General features: G+C 54.1%; 1 protein-coding gene across 6 annotated transcripts in view; it reads left to right on the top strand.

The window, feature by feature from the left end:
- Positions 1 to 4,192: 4,192 nt before the first annotated feature.
- Positions 4,193 to 6,000, top strand: part of Apbb2 (amyloid beta (A4) precursor protein-binding, family B, member 2) — a 278,787-nt gene continuing 276,979 nt past the window's right edge. For all 6 annotated transcript variants that reach the window (XM_013009102.1, XM_013009101.1, XM_013009104.1 and 3 more), the window contains exon 1: positions 4,193 to 4,312. The gene's annotated coding sequence lies outside the window, so the exon portion shown is untranslated. The remainder of the gene's footprint in view (positions 4,313 to 6,000) is intronic.

Below are 6,000 nucleotides of genomic sequence, written 5' to 3'. Positions count from 1 at the left end.
TTCTTTCTTTGGAAGACCAAAATCATAATCACTTTTTCCACATTGCTATTTTTTGATGCCAAGTTAAGTGTTATTTAAGAGCACAAACATTGCTGAGCATGGTTGCACACATCTGTAATCCCAGCACTTCAGAAGCTGAAGCAGGAAGATCACAGGGCCAGTGTAGGCTACATAGTGAGACTCTGCCACTGAAACAAACAAACATATCCATACACAAGCTCCAGGCAAACTTCCTAGGTTCCAATTCCAGTTCTGCTACCACGCAGGTTGTACCTTTACTTTCTTCATATTCTCAAGCCTTACTTTCCCTGGGTAAAATAGGGGTACAACAGTACCTTCCTGGGAAGGAGTTGTGAGGATGATGCTAAATAAATAACCCATGTAAAACACCTAGGCAGTTGCTGGCACATGCTAAACACTCAGCAAAAACTACCTATTCTGTAATCGGTACTTTATGATAAGTTTGTACTTCACACTTCTGTGTATTGACATTTACTCAACTCTATTTTTTGCTTATGTGGAAGGTATTTTCTCAGATCCCCAAATGTCAGAACATTCCAAAAAGAAGCGCACATTTATCAAGTTTTTTTTTTTAAAGGTAGTTTCTGAAGTTAATTCTTAGCATCACGAGCATGAATTTTCCAGCCATTTGTGTATTTTCTTTTGATTTCTCTATTGTTAAAGTATCTTAAATCATCACAAATGCAAACTGTGACCCTGCTCTTTTGTTGTGATCATTGAAATTCCTTTGATTGAGCCTCCAAGAGTTCATTACTACTTGATCAAGTAAAATAGTAGAAGTGCTAAATGTAGGTACAAAAGATTTCTTGACGTTTTAGTTTTGAAGAAATTCATGCTGTTCAAACGTTGGTTTATCTTAGAAGTGGTTGTATAGTTGTCCATCAAGGCCTAGTGTCTTCACAAGAAAAAACAATAAGATTGTATACGTTGATACCACTTTCTACACTGTACTGTTTAGACTAAAACACAGTATTGTAAATCAAAGTGGGTGAAGTATATCTGTAATCCCAGCACTCTCTGGAGACTGAGGCAGGAAGATTGAGTTCAAACCCAACCTAGGCTATGTATGGAATTCCCAAAACAAAAACTTAAACAAAAACAACCCCCCAACAACAAAAATACCCTTAGAAAATCAACAATAAGAACAAACCAGTATTTTAATACTCTTGGAATTTATTATTTTCCTCCACTAGAATTCTGAGAAACCAGGATTCAGATGTCGGTTCTGCTTGATTTGTTTGCTCTAAAGTTATTTAAAGGCCCCAGAGGGGCCTCCAGGGAGATACCTGTGTAAAATCTAAAACTTGGTCTTGACTTCATTCTAGAATGGTCTCTCATATCCTTCCCACTAAAATGCCTGTCTTTCTCACTTCTCCCATGTGAAGAGGACTTTTGGCCTCAGAGGTAATTTTCACGTGCTTTACGGACCTCGCTCTCAGCGCATTCTTGGAATACATTCACGGGTGAGTCAGCACCAGGGGGAAAACCCCACTCACCACAGCCATCAAAGTTGCCTGCGGTGGTAAAAGGAGCAGCGATTTTCTTTGCAAAGTTCACCAGGAGATACAGAGAAGGCAATTACTTATTCATAAAACAAAATGCACGGTGCAAGGCTTTATGCTGCCGGGCTGGCTTATCCCATAGTTAGCAAGACAGACGGGAAAGCGGGGGGGGGGGGGAACTCCCCCCACCCCGCCCCGCACTGTCCCGCACCGGCGATGCTGGGCCTGGCCCGGCGGAGGAAGGAAGCCCAGGCGGCTCGGAGCTGCCCCGCCGTCCCCGCCCGGCCCCGCGCAAGGGGTTCAGGCCACGTCCTCGGTGGCCGCCGACCACCGCGCGGCCTTCCCGACGTCACCACTCAGGGCATCCAAGGGTCGTGCCGGCTCGGGAGGTGACTCCGCGGGTCCCTGGCGGATGGCTGGGACGCGGCCGCCCCGGCGGGTCGGGGAGCTTGCAACGCTGGGCGGGGCGGGGGGCGCAGGCGTCCCCCGGGTGAGCCCGGCCGCCCGGCCTCTTCCCGAGGGCGGATTGCATCAGGTGTGGGGCTGGGCGCCTCCTCCGCCCAACCTGGCGGCCACTGCGCCTGCGCGCGTCACCCAGCCCCACCCCGCCCCGCCCCGCCCGCCGTAGACTCCACCGCGGGTTTTCCTCCCGGTCCTGCCGAGACTCAGCCGGGAGGGGCGGGCGCTGCTCATCGCCCCGGGACCCCCCCCAGAGAAAAGGGTGGCAGGGCGGGGCTCCTGAGGGCCACGGAGTCGGAGGGAATGGAGGGCGGTGGGAGAAGACGGGTCTGGATGGCTGCTGCTGCTGCCGCTGCCTGGCCGGACGAGCTTGGGTCGATTTCCTCCTTGGGCCTCGAACCAAGCGGCTTTGCCCACGCGTGTTTCCCTAACTCAGCTGTAGCCCCCGGTCCTCCACGACCCGCGGGCCCCTTAGGCCCACCTTGGGGTGCAGAGAGCCCCAGGATTGCTCGCTGATGGGCTTGGGGGGAAATCGGTGACCCTGCTGGGCACTGCGATGGCTGGCGTCCAGCCGGGTGTGCGGGAAGTGATCGGAGGATGCCAACGCCAGAAAACGCTGGCGTGGAGGCCGCACCTGGCTGTCAGCCCCGCGCGGAGGCCGTGTCTGGGCTCCGCTGTGCTCTGGCGGCCCCCGGAGTGGACGATGCTTCTCAGTGACTGTGGGATAGATGTCCTGCCGGGCCGGGAACACCGTGAGGGCAGAGACTGATAATAACCCTGGGACTCCTCAGTAACTTCAGGGGGCCAAGGGAGTGAGGAAGTAACTTCATTGGCACTGCAGAAGGCACACAGGAACAAGGACCCGGGGAGTGCTAGCTTATTATTTAAGGAAAGAGGACTGCATTTCTGAAGGTTCGGAGAAGATGCTGTCACCTTATAGTTACAACCAAAGTACTGTTAGGATGATCTTTTAAGGAGATGGCAGGTAGAGATCTCTCCCTCCTTCCTGCCCCTCTGTAGAGTCCTGTAGGTGCGGTCCCTCAGACCGTGAACTTGCAGCTACACAGGTGCAGGCCCCACCACGTACTCGATGGCACTCTTTGAGACCCAGCAAGCCGTCAGGATGAGTCTGATTCGGGCTCCAGTCACTGCCAGTGCCATGGGCACAATAATCCGAAGGTACTTTGGAGATGGTCCATTGGCAGTGCTTGAGTACAGCACTGTTCGCTGCTTCTAAAGAATCCACACTGAAAAAAAAAAAGAATTCACTTTGATTAGGGCTTTACCTGCCGGGCTACAAGTGGAGTTATTATAAATCAAGGGAGTAGAAAGGAAATTACACTTTTATTTTACTTCATTTTATTTTATTTTTACCGGTTCTGGGGCTTGAACTCAGGGCTTGGGTGCTGTCCTTGAGCCTTTTTGTGCTCAAGGCTAGCTAGCGCTCAACTAGAGCTACAGCACCATGTCTGGCTTTTTCGAGTAGTTTACTGGAGATAAGAGTCTCACAGACTGGCTGGTTTCGAACCACGATCCTCATATCTTAGCCTCCTGAGTAGCTAGGATTACAGGTGTGAGCCACGGACACCTGGCTAATATGCTTTTATTTTTAGTTTTATTTATCTTTTTTTTTAAAATCAGGTACAGTTCTCCCCTGGAGTCATCTTGCTGTGAATTTCTAGGTGGACGGATGGTGTGTGTGTGTGGGGGGGGGGTCTGGGGATGGGCCTAAGAAGGCAGTAGAAGGAGAAGGTCTTACTAACTTTGCGCAGGGATGGTCATGGGCAACTCTCACCTCTTAATCTGGGGACACACGTGTGGGAGAAAAAGCAAGCCTGCACTGCTGTTATCCAACTGCCTTGCAGTGCAGACGGACGCCAGGCCGCAGGGCGATCTCGCACCTCTGGGTCTGGCCCTGGCACCCTCGCCCGCCAGCGCTCTTCTCGGGAGATGCCCGCAGCGCGGCCGCCGCAGCCTCGGCCTGCAGGGGTCGCCCTGGGAGCGCGGCCCGCCCCCTTCCGCCCCGGCGCCCGCCCCCGGCCCCGCCTTCCTCGGCTCGGCCCCCGCGCTGCCGGGCCTCTCCAGCCTCTCCTTGGCGCAGCCGCCTCCAAAGCCTGGAGAAGTGGAATCTCGCCGGCGCCGCCTGCCTGCGCGGGGCTCGCCGGGCCGCACTGGGCATGCTCAGTCCCGGAGCCCCGGCCGCTCTCAAGTAGGAAGCTGGTGCGCGGCGCCCGCGGCCGATTCGGGCGCTCGGAGGAGGGCGACGCTGTAGCAGAGCCGCTGGGCGCCGGAGCCGAGCCGAGCTGAGGCGAGTGCCGTGCGCGCACCTGGTGAGTCCCGCTTTCCTCCCGGCCCTTGCCCGGGACTCGGGGAGTCGCCCCTGGAAGGCTGGGAGAGACCCGGGCAGGGGCAGCGGCAGGCGGCCAGTGGCTGCGCGTGTCTCCCCCGTGGCTGCTCCTCTTCTCTCGGCCCCAGGGCTACGCGGTCCGCGCCGCCGCCGCCCAGCCGCAGCCCCAGCTGCAGCAGCTGCGGCCGCATCTGCAGCCGGCAGCCGCTGCGGAGTCCGTGCGCCCTGCGCCCGCGCTGCAGGGCCGGCGACTGCGGGCTCCCTCCTGGACTGGCATCCCTCCGCCGCCCCTGCTCTGCGGGGCCTGGGGTGAGGGCTCAGGGTCGGAGCGGTGCGCCCGGGAGGGGACCGCGGGGGACCGGCGAGGGTGGCGCGGGCGGCGGAGCGCGCACACCCCCTTGCCCTGGCACCGGCCTCCGCCGGGCGGCGGGGCTGTGCCTCCCGGAGGCAGCGCGCGCCTGCCGGGGACTTGGACGCCGCGCTCGCTCCTCCCGGGGCGCGGAGCAGCTGCCGAGAGAAAGAACGGGGGAAAAGTTCATTCCCCCCTCGAAGGCACACAGCGTATGCACGGGGAAAAATGTCTGTGCATAGGGGCCCAAATTAGGGAAGCTGGCCACTGGGTCCCCAAAGCCCTTCTGCTGCACGCCCGGCCGAATGGAGGGTGGAACGCCAGAGATGACATTTGTGCGACAGACCTGGACGGAGGAGGGGATGCGTAGTCCCATAGAAACAATAAAAGGTGGTCTCACGTCGGTGAAGAAGTCTAGAAGCAAGAGGTCGGGGGGCAAAAGGCCTAGGGGCATGAATTAAAAATAATTGGAGAAATCAGACAGAGTTGGGACCGTTTTGGAGACAAGTTTTGCACAGTTTTAGAGCCACGACGGGTCACAGTCTTTTCCTTTCCCTTTTTCTTTTGACGGGATTGAGTGATTGGGGGGAGCCGAATTTGAGAAAATTAGGTCATTGTAAAAGATCTAGAAGACCAGGACTCTTGGGTTAGTTGTCAGAAGTTCTCAGTCCTTGGTTTTACATTGTGCCTGATGACTTAAGGGACAAGAATTCTCATAAAATGATATCAGCAGTGACATTTGAATTTCAAGAAGGAAACTTTGGGAGGGCGTCTGGCATTATTTGGTCATTTGTTCTTGACTTTAAAAAAAGTGGCATCTGAATTTGCTCTGAAATCTTTTACTCTTTATTTTTTTTGTCATGCATTTGAATTACAAATCTTGTTCTCAAATGGCTATGTTATCTAAATTTGTGTGGTTGGCCTTTAAGAACTCCTGAAGCAGACAGAACCCTGGAAGGATGAGTTCTTTATGAACCTAGGCAGCTGGTATGGCCTTGTTTTCAATTCGTTGAGTGAAAGCAGAATTGTTCAACAGTTTATCAGAATCCTGGGAAAGGCATCCTTTTGAAAGGATGACATTTGACTTAGGATAGGGACCCTGTAGGCAGAGAGAATACAGGTGTCTGTGAGGGGCGGGGGCACCACAGGTGTAAGATTTCTGTTACAGGCCAGGTGTTATTGATGTACTAGATTACTAGATGAATCCAAAAATTCCTCATAAACTGTGACCTTAGGTATGTGCTCAGAGCCTTTGAAAAAGGACTCAGGTTGAAACACATTTCCAGAGAAGATTCCTATGTTTTACACTTTCAGTCCTTCTT

The sequence above is a fragment of the Dipodomys ordii genome, unplaced genomic scaffold (assembly GCF_000151885.1).
Source record: "Dipodomys ordii isolate 6190 unplaced genomic scaffold, Dord_2.0 Scaffold8, whole genome shotgun sequence".
NCBI classification, from domain to species: Eukaryota; Metazoa; Chordata; class Mammalia; order Rodentia; family Heteromyidae; genus Dipodomys; species Dipodomys ordii.
This window is presented reverse-complemented; position numbering and strand designations above follow the sequence as displayed.